The sequence below is a fragment of the Odocoileus virginianus genome, chromosome 19 (genome assembly GCF_023699985.2).
Source record: "Odocoileus virginianus isolate 20LAN1187 ecotype Illinois chromosome 19, Ovbor_1.2, whole genome shotgun sequence".
Lineage (NCBI taxonomy): Eukaryota > Metazoa > Chordata > Mammalia > Artiodactyla > Cervidae > Odocoileus > Odocoileus virginianus.
In genome coordinates this window covers 12,676,480-12,687,602 of record NC_069692.1, presented here as the reverse complement: position 1 = coordinate 12,687,602, position 11,123 = coordinate 12,676,480, and the positions used below count along the sequence as shown (strand labels likewise).

At 44.6% G+C, this 11,123-nt stretch overlaps 1 pseudogene; it reads left to right on the top strand.

The window, feature by feature from the left end:
* Positions 1–303: 303 nt before the first annotated feature.
* LOC139039641 (inositol-3-phosphate synthase 1 pseudogene) lies at positions 304–10,405 on the top strand (annotated as a pseudogene).
* The last annotated feature ends 718 nt before the right edge of the window (positions 10,406–11,123 follow it).

The following is an 11,123-nucleotide window of genomic DNA, read 5'->3' as shown; positions in this document are numbered from 1 at the left end:
GGCAGGCGTGCTGCTCACGAACGACAGCATCAAGCTTGTGCCACACTCTGTGCCCCAGAGTGAATGACGCACGGAGGGTTTCCAGGGCCTGAAGGAGGACGGGGCACTGGACTTCACCTTTGAGAAGCCCCCTTAGGGGCTGGAATCTCTGCATCACCGGCCCTGCTGCGTGTTCTGTACTGGGAGTGAGAGGTGGCCAAAGGGAACCACATGCAGAAGAAAGATGAAAGGGAGACAGATGCCGTAACTGTGAAGATTTAGACCAAGCAGCCAAGAGTGCAAACAGCCACCCCAGGTCCAGACATGCTGCATCTGCCAGAGCATCCGCTACATGTCGCTTCCTGTCCACTGAAAGTCCCCAGCTCACCGGGAAAGCCAGACTCCAGGGAGGTTGATGAGATCCAGGGCCCTGCCCTGCTTCAGAGACGGAGAACTGAGCCCCAGTGTGGGGACTATGCTTTTGCCATCAGGAAAGTTTCCAGGTGCAGGCATCAATCTGCAGAGTGGGAAAGCGGGGACAGGGTGGGTAGGGGCAGCTGATACTGCCGTGCACCTCAGGCACCGTTGGCCCCTCGTCCCCGTGCACTGAGGCGGTGGTGAGGAAAGGAACTCCATCCATGCTCTGCTCACATGCTCAGAAGGGCTCTGGTAGAAATTCCCTCTGGGGCCTGCACGCTTTATCCAAATTTCTGACCCCAGAATCTCCAGCTTTTGAAAGTGGCCAGACTAGAGAAGGTGTTTTCCTTTTAAAGAGGGATATGTAATAATAACATTTGCCATGCCAGAATGAAAAGATAAGGCATGAGATCAGGTTGATGGGTTCAACCCACCAGTCATTATATTTCATAGGATGGAATCTCTCCCACATAAGGTCAGATTTTTTCCACGTCGTCTCCACTCCTGAAATAGGGTGCCAGGAACTGTCCCAAGAAATGTGTTGTGATGACAGGCAGAAGGGCTGCTCAGAGGAACAGCTGCCCACTCCCACCCACACAGCCCTCTGAGCCAACACACTCGTTACGTATTTGCTCCCTTAGAAGACCACACCTTGGGTCCTGCTGTCTCAGGATGCCAACTGGACATGTGCAGGTGGTGTATCTTGAGTATTTTAACTTTTGTCTTAATATAAATCCCCTGGCTTTGTGTTTTCATCTAAGGTGCTCATTCCCGCACGGCAGTCTCAGGGATAAGAAGGCAGTGGCCCTGGGTCTGCTCAGCGGGGCCCTTTGCCGCTCTCACCACAGAGAAAAACTTTTTAGTGTATACAGCCTGTTGAACCACCTCATTTTTGCCAAGCAGAGCTGGCTTTTCTGCAATGGTGTCCTCTTTTTTTTTCTTTATTTATTTATTGATGTATTTATTTTTGGCCGTGCTGGGTCTTTGTTGTTGTGTGGGCTTTTCTCTAGTTGCTTTGAGTAGTGGGGGCTACTCTCTAGCTGCAGTGTGCGGGCTTCTCATTACAGCAGCTTCTATTGTTGCAGAGGAAAGGCTCTAGGCGCCTGGGGCTCTGTGGTGCACCCCCAACTCCAAAGCCCAGACTCTACGGCTGCAGTGCACAGGCTAGGCCACTCCATGCAGCGTGGGCTCTCCCCAGATCAATGACTAAACCACCCAAGCGGGCGGATTCTTTACCACGAAGCCCCTCAAGTGCCCTCTTGAAATCTCTCCACCTTCAATGTTTCAGGGGAGGCGAGGTTTTAACTCAGTTGCCCTTGATCTCCTGGAAATTGGTCTGAACAGGAAAAGGTAGGGCAGAGAGGCTAGGAGAAGTCGAGGCAGGTGAAAGGCACCGAGAAAAAGCAGAGAACGGATGCCAGTTGCCTATGTGATAAAGGTCTCCTGTTCCAGGGCCTCTCATCTCAGGACACAGCCCTCACTCTGCATACCAGATCCATCCTTCACTGGATGGAGCCAGGCCTACTGTGCACAATAGGGAGTGTGAGTGTGAGTGTATGTGTGTGTGTGTGTTTATTTTAATGTGAGCTGGGAAGGGCAGATGCTAAGAATTATACCTTTGTACCCATTCTGTGCTACCCAGGGATGCATATACAAAGCAAGGACTAAAATCCTTAACCTTTAAGAATTCTAGGCTTTTTCTCCTTGGCTTCCAGAAAGACCACAGCAATGGCGTCTTTGTGATGACAGTAACCAGTGTCCTGCTGCGCAACAACAGTGATTAACTGTCGTGGGAGTTCAAAAAAAAAGAACCTCCCTTACACACGGAGATCACCGCAGACCTACCTCACTGTGCCGAAACCAGCGAATGCCATGGAGGGCACTGGCATTCTTGTCTCCCCCAAATGCCACCCCCACTGCCAGTTAGTGCATTTGTCAGGGCCTTGTGGGACTGACACCACCCTTAAGGCAGAAAGCAAAGAATTAAAGAGCCTCTTGATGAAAGTGAAAGAGCAGAGTGAAAAAGTTGGCTTAAACCTCAACACTCAGAAAACTAAGATCATGGCAACCAGTCCCATCACTTCATGGCAAATAGATGGGAAAACAATGGAAACAGTGGCAGATTTTATTTTGGGAGGCTCTAAAATCACTGCAGATGGTGACTGCAGCCATGAAATTAAAAGACACTTACTCCTTGGAAGAAAAGCTATGACCAACCTAGACAACATATTAAAAAGCAGAGACATTACTTTGCCAACAAAGGTCCATCTCCTCAAAGCTATGGTTTTTCCAGTAGTCATGTATGGATGTGAGAGTTGGACTATAAATAAAGCTGAGTGCCAAAGAATTGATGCTTTTGAACTGTGATGTTAGAGAAGACTCTTCAGAGTCCCTTGGACTGCAAGGAGATCCAACTAGTCCATCCTAAATGAGATCAGTCCTGAATATTCATTGGAAGGACTGATGCTGAAGCTGAAACTCCAATACTCTGGCCACCTGATGCAAAGAACTGACTCACTGAAAAAGACACTGATGCTGGGAAAGACTGAAGATGGAAGGAGAAGGGGATGACAGAGGATGAGATGGTTGGATGGCATCACTGACTCAATGGACAAGAGTTTGAGCAAGCTCCACAAGTTGGTGATGGACAGGGAAGCCCAGCATGCTGCAGTCCATGGGGTTGCAAAGAGTCGGACATGAGTGACTGAACTGAACTGAATGGTAGGACTTCAAAAGTCACTGATTCAGTGACTCCTGGTTGGCCTATTTAGTGTTGAACTAAAATGTGTTGGTCTTTCTTCACTGTTTGCAAATTTCTATGAAGTAGCTCCTACTACCCAATGGGGTGTATATGCACCAAGAGAAAACTAACCTTTCAAAAACTCTGAAAAAGTGATAACTCTAAAGCTAAAATTTTAGTAGTTCTCTTATTCCCAACTCATTTTTTAAAAGAAAAGCTTTGCATTCTCCTATACGGTCATCTGACTACCTAACTACCAACAAGATTCATATCAGAGGTCAGCAAAATTTTCTTGTTAAAGGATCAGATGGTAAAGATTTTAGGATCTGTTCACTATAACAGTCTTTCGAAACAACTCAAATGTGCTTTTGTGACTTGAAAACAACCACAGACATGATAAAAATGAATCAGCTGTGTTTCAATAAAACATTATTTACAAAAATAGGCAGCTGACTGGAGTTAGCCCATGGGCTATAGTTTGCTGCCTTCTGATATAGACTAAATATATGCTTGAAGAGGTATCTGTGGTCTTGTAATGTTGCCGATATCAAGATAGGGTCATGATTTCTTATAAACATAGAATACCCTCCTTTATTTTCTCCAAGATTCTGGTTGTTGCATATTTTATTTTAAATACAAGCATACACCTAAGACCAAAATATCCAGAGTTCAAATAAATAGGCAGAGAAAAACATTATGCTGTGACCCTCAGATCAAACAATGTTCATGCCTTCATTACTTTATTTTACACATATTTGGGGGATACCTATGATATAAATTACTATGCTAAGTATTACACAGGATGCATATGGGTAAGATTTAGACTCTTTCATTAGAAAGTTAAGAACTCAACAGGGAAAAATAACATATCCATAAGTATATATAATATAAGATATACAAAGTAACATGTCACAAAAGAAATAAAAATACATTTCTCTAGATGATGGAGAAATTATTCCTGATTGACTTGAGGAAATGTAGTTTTAAGAGAGATCAAAGCCCTTTTCATGAAGGAAATATGATATATGTACCAGGTCTTATAGTCCTAGGCAAGTAGAAATTAGAAAGGCAATATTGAGAGAAAGGACATAAAAACAAAGAAAACAACATAAACAAAAGTCCAATAGTGAAAAAAAAAAGCAGAGACTGTATGGGCTAAAAATGAATAATTTGTGCAATCTGAAGCTTATACCATTTTTGAACCCCATTTAAGAAAAAATACAACATTACATACAAAAATGAATAACATGTTTGCAATGAGAAGTCACAACAAATGAGAAACTTTATAAAGCAGGCAAATACTACAAATATCACAAGATCCAGACACTATGGAACACCTGAATTACGTTACCACCTAACACACCTCTGCCTGGTGACTGGCTATCCTCATCAATCCTGTCTCCACAGGACAAAGAAGATAACTCGGGTTTTCCTCCAGCACACTTGATCTTACTGTGTTTTCTTGCAATAGTATATAAAAGTTTCTTTCAGCTTCACAAACTATCTACTAATAATGGGTAAAATTTTAGGACAGCTGTCAGATTTAGGAAACTCTTCATGTGATATTTTGGGTCATTTCAAAGCTCTCTGTGCAGTGACTAATTGGAAATATTCCTTGAACTGATGATAAATCTATCATGAGTCACTGATGTCCTCATGCAGTGGCATATAACTAGTTTCATGTTATTTTTGCTGGAGGAAGTATTACATGTCAAGAATTTAAATCTTTTATCAATGTGCTCAGATGTCATGCTACATCATCAATCAGATTATTAAACAGTTCAAGAACCTATTCATTGGGGACTTTGCTGGTGGTCCAGTGGCTAAGACTCTGCACTCCCAATACAGGGGGTCCCAGCTCAATTCCTGGTTGGGGAACTAGATCCCACATGCCACAATATAGAGTTCACATGCCACCACAATGAAGATCAAAGATACCAACTGCCACAATTAAGATCTAGCGCAGCCAAACAAATAAAAAGGACCTATCCATTAAGTTCATTTGCAAAGTAGTTCTTTCCCTTAGTGAATTTAGAGAGCAAACACATATGATGAAAAAGCCTTCAGAAAGGTAGTATCTGTTGTCCACTGAATAGCTTTAATTACAAATTTTGTATTTCTCTAGTTTGGTGATTTTATTACCTCTTTCAACAATCAACTGCACTAGTAGCACTTCAGTTGTTTTAAATGTTAAAAAAAATTTAAACAAAGTATGTACCAACTTACAAGGTCATAAAATTAATACTACATCTGCTTGATGAATAACAAATTTTATCATGATATATTTTTAGTGCCATCTAGTGTTTAAAGGGCTTCATAAAGTAAAGTGAAAGTCGCTCAGCTGCATCCGATTCTTTGCAACTCCACGGATTTATACAGTCCATGGAATTCTCCAGGCCAGAATACAGGAGTGGGTAGTCTTTCCCTTCTCCAGGGGATCTTCCCAACTCAGGGATCAAACCCAGGTCTCCTGCATTGCAGGAGAATTCTTTACCAGCTGAGCTACCAGGAAAGCCCTCACAGAGTAAATATTTATTTATTTATCATAGGTAAATAAACATGCAAACAATTTAGTTTTTAAAATTGTGTCAACATATATTCTTCGATTCTATACCCTAGTCATTCCATCTAAGATTTTATATTAAATCTGACAATAAAAAAATTGTAAGATTGTGTGAGTTTACAGAAATTAACTGTCATGAAATAAAAGGAATTAAGTCATCCCTTCACTAATTTTATAGGAGATGTCAGTTAAGACATCAGCTATGTAAGACAAATAGGCAAGAAAAGAAAACCTCTTCAATAAATGGTGTTGGAAGAACTGGACAACTACATGTAAAAAAAATGAAATTAGAATGTTCCCTAACACCATACACAAAAATAAACTCAAATAGATTAAAAACCTAAATGTAAGGCCAGAAGCTATAAAACTCCTAGAGAAAAACATAGGAAAACACTCTTTGACATAAATCACAGCAAGATCCTCTTTGACCCACCTCCGAGAGTAATGGAAATAAAAACAAAAGGGACCTAATTAAAATTAAAAGCTTTCACACAGCAAAGGAAACTATTAATGAGGTTAAAAGCCAATCCTCAGAATAGGAATTGCAAGCAAAGCAACTGACAAAAGATTAATCTCCAAAATATACAAGCGGCTCATGCAGCTCAATATCAGAAAAACAAACAACCCAATCAAAAAATGGGCAGAAGATCTAAACAGACATTTCTTGCAAATCAAAACCACAATGAGGTACCATTACACGCCAGTCAGGATGGCTGCTATCCAAAAGTCTACAAGCAATAAATGCTGGAGAGGGTGTGGAGAAAAGGGAACCCTCTTACACTGTTGGTGGGAATGCAAACTAGTACAGCCGCTATGGAGAACAGTGTGGAGATTTCTTAAAAAACTGGAAATAGAACTGCCATATGACCCAACAATCCCACTTCTGGGCATACACACCGAGGAAACCAGATCTGAAAGAGACACGTGTACCCCAATGTTCATCGCAGCACTGTTTATAATAGCCAGAACATGGAAGCAACCTAGATGCCCATCAGCAGACGAATGAATGAGGAAGCTGTGGTACATATACACCATGGAATATTACTCAGCCATTAAAAAGAATTCATTTGAATCAGTTCTAATGAGATGGATGAAACTGGAGCCCATTATACCAGAGTGAAGTAAGCCAGAAAAGATAAAGAACATTACAGCATACTAACACATATATATGGAATTTAGAAAGATGGTAATGATAACCCTATATGCAAAACAGAAAAAGAGACACAGATATACAGAACAGACTTTTGGACCCTGTGGGAGAAGGCGAGGGTGGGATGTCTCGAGAGAATAGCATCGAAATATGTATATTATCTAGGGTGAAACAGATCACCAGCCCAGGTTGGATGCATGAGACAAGTGCTCAGGCCTGGTGCACTGGGAAGACTCAGAGGGATTGGGTAGAGAGGGAGGTGGGAGGGGGGATCGGGATGGGGAATACATGTAAATCCATGGCTGATTCATGTCAGTGTATGACAAAACCCACTACAATATTGTAAAGTAATTAGCCTCCAACTAATAAAAATAAATGAAAAAATAAAATAAAATAAACAGACATTTCTCCAAAGACATACAGATGGCTAACAAACACACAAAAAATGATGCTCTACATCACTCATTATTAGAGAAATGCAAATCAAAACTACAATGAGGTACCACTTCACACCAGTCAAAATGGCTATCCCCAAAAAATCTACAAACAATAAATGTTGGAGAGGATGTGGAGAAAAGGGAACCCTCTAGCATTGTTGGCAAGAATGCAAATCGATACAACCACTATGGAAAGTAACAGGGAGATTTCTTTAAAAACTAGGAATAAAACTATTTTATGACCCAGCAATCCCATTACTGGGCATATACCCTGAGAAAACCATAATTCAAAAAGACACGTGTACCAAAATGTCCATTGCAGCACTATTTACAATTGCCAGGATATGGAAGCACCCTACACATCTATCGACAGATGAATGGACAGATGTTGTACAAACGTACAATGGAATATTACTCAACTGTAAAAAGAAAGGCAATGGAGTCAGGTGAACTGAGGTGGATGAACCTAGATCATGTCATATAGAGTGAAGTAAGTCAGAAAGAGAAAAACAAATACCCTATATTAACACATATAGGGTGTGTTAGAATCTAGAAAAATGGTAGTGATGAACCTATCTGCAGGGAAGGAATGGACCCAAAGGCAGAGGACAGTCTTGTGCACACAGGAGGGGAAGGAGGGTGGGACACGTCCAGAGAGCAGCACCAACAGATACACACTACCACGTGTAAACTAGCTAGCTAGTGGGAAGCAGCACAGGGAGTTTAACCAGGTGCTCTTGTGATGACCAAGAGAGGTGGGACGGAGAAGCCAATGGCAGCCCACTGCCTGGGAACTCCCAAGGACGGAGGAGCCTGGTGGGCTGCAGTCCATGGGGTCGCGAGGAGTCAGACACCACCGAGCGACTTCACTTTCACTTTTCACTTTCATGCATTGGAGAAGGAAATGGCCACCCACTCCAGTGATCTTGCCTAGAGAATCCCAGGGACGGAGGAGCCTGGTGGGCTGACGTCTACGGGGTCGCACAGAGTCGGACACGACTGACATGACTTAGCAGCAGCAGCAGAGAGGTGGGATGCGGGGAGGTGGGAGGAAGGCTCAACAGGGAGGAGATTTATGTATCACTTCACTTCAGTTCAGTTCAGTCGCTCAGTCGTATCCGACTCTTTGCGACTCCATGAATCGCAGCATGCCAGGCCTCCCTGTCCATCACCAACTCCCGGGATATATGTATACTTAGGGCTAAATTCTCATTTTTGTGCAGCAGAAACCAACATAACATTGTAAAGCAATTATCCTCCAATTTAAACACACACACACACACACACACACACACACAAAGGGACTCGTTTTCAGTGAAATGCCCAGATAAAATGTTTCATACAGTTTTAGGTCGAGAAGGATATGTTTGAATCAAACCAAGTTGAACTTAAACTGTTATGTGTTATCTCTTTAAATAAAATTTAAAAAATAGGATAACTTTATAGCTCTATTAAAAGTTTTATAAAAAGTTTTACTTAGCCACCTGCTGCTGTCCCCGCCGACTCCGCACCATTCCTTATGATGGACGAAAACCAAGTTCAAGGTTGAGAGCCCGCTGCGGTCTACAGCCGGACGCCAAGGGCTTACATTAAGTACTGGATCACATTTGTCAACCGCGAAGCCAGGGCCACATGCTCACCCAGCAGGCCGCCCAGCAGGTGTCGCAGCCTGGGGTCCCTGCTAGGCTGGGATAGGAACAACCGCTCCAGGCTGAGCCCTGCCATGCTGGACTGCACCTGTCCTGGGCCACGTGCACCCGCCGCAAGGAGGCCAGCTACACCCACTGGCTGACGCCCGCGGCCCTCGTTAGCCTGAGTCTGGACAATGAGGGCCAGGAGCTATTCGTGACCTTCAGCTCACTGCCCCCAGTGGTGCTCGACGACCGCCTGTTCTCCGACTCGAGCATGATCATCTCTGAACCTGCAGGAGGTGTCACAGCACTCACAGGCTCTGCAGGGGCTGCTGCGGCCGCTCTTGGAGACTCTGAGCTCTCTCGGCTCTGCCTGTATCCCCCGAGTTCCTCGCAACTAACTAACCAGAGCGCGCACGCCGACGATGTCCTCCCGGGCACGCACGCGCACGCAGCAGCCGGAGGAGACGTCCTCGCGGTGTGGACCGCGAACCCGGAGCGCTTCTGCAAAGTGCTCCTGGGTCTCAGTGACACCGCTGAGAGCCTGCTGCACGCCGTCCAGCTGGGCCTGAAAGTGTCGCCCTCCACGCTGTCCACGGTGGCCAGCATCTTGAAGGGCTGCGCTTGCCTTGGTGGGTACCCACGGACCACGCCTGGAGCCCTGGAGCTCACGTGGCAGCGCCGTGTTTTTGTGGGTGGAGACTACTATCAGTCGGGCCAGACCAAGGTCAGGTTTGTGCTCGCGGACTTCCTTATTGTCTCTGGTCTCAAGACCTTGTCCATCGTGAGCTACAGCCACCTGGCAACAATGACGGGCAGAACCGGTCGGCGCCAACACAGTTCCGGTCCAAGGAAGTGTCCAAGAGCAGCGCGGTATACGAGGTGGTGGTGCACGGCGACGCAGCGCTCTACTTGCAGGGCGAGGAGCCTGGTCACTGCATGGTCATCAAGCACGTGTCAAGCACGTGCTACACGTGGGCGACGGCAAGCGTGTCCTGGATGAGTACACAGCAGAGCGGATGCTGGGCGGTACCAACAGGCTGGAACTGCACAACATGTTCGAGGACTCGCTCCTGGCCAGCCCCTCATGCCGGACCTGGAGCTGCTGCCAAACCATGCCGGCACGTGATCTTCTGCACAGATGTCAACCCAGAGCTACAGAGCTTCCAACCGGTGCTGTCGCTGCTCGGCTTGGCTTCCTCTTGCAAGCACAGCTTGGGCGATGGGGCAGCCCGGTGGCCATCCCACTCTTCCGCCAGCACCAACTGCATTGAGCGTACCCTCAGAGTCTGCATGGGGCTCCCACTACAGAACCACGCGCTTCTGGAGCGCGAGATGAAACGCCCTGTCCTCAAGCGAGTTGGGCTTGTGGCCACTGCCTGCCCTGTGCCTTGTAAGAAAGGAGCAGCGCCCACCTCCCCCAGTGCCTTTACTGGTGACACCAATGGGCACTCGCAAGCTGAGGCACCCCAGATGCCCACCGCCTAAGCCCATGACCAGACAGGTACCCCGTAACTACCCCTATCCCCAGTGCTCCTCAGGAGCCCCGAAGAAATAAAGCTAGTGCCATCCCAGGGACAGAGGAGCCTGGCGGGGTTACAGTCCGTGGGGTCATAAAGAGTCGGGCACGATTGAATTGACTTAGCACCTATTATCCAAAAAAAAAAGTAGTAAAAAGTTTTACTTAGTAAATCAGTAGGTTTATGATAACCAAAACCAAATGTTTAAGTTATTTAATCAAAACACAACTTGCTTGATATTTAGTATTTTATCCTAACAAATAATGCTAGGTTAACAAAACAGAAATTTATTTAAGCTATGTTGTTATGTGTGTGTGAAACATAAAACTAAAAAAGAAATTTCTGCAGTCACCACGAGAAACAACAAGGGATACCGGTAACAAATTTGTTCTTTCTCTTTTTTTACTATTAATTCGTTGACTATCTAAAACAGCTGAATTTTAAAAAATTAAAATAAAAAAATAAAACAGCTGAATTTACATGCTATTAAATTCATCTTGCTCATAGAATCAGAGGATAAGACTGAGACAGTGAAAACAAGTTACAGATTTTGAAAAGCAATACATACTACAGATACCACAAGATCCAGAAAATATCATCATCATTTTACCCTAAGCTAATTAAAAAAAAAAATCAGAGTAGGAAACTGCACTCCCTTAGGCTCACACCAGCCTTTGTAAGGATGG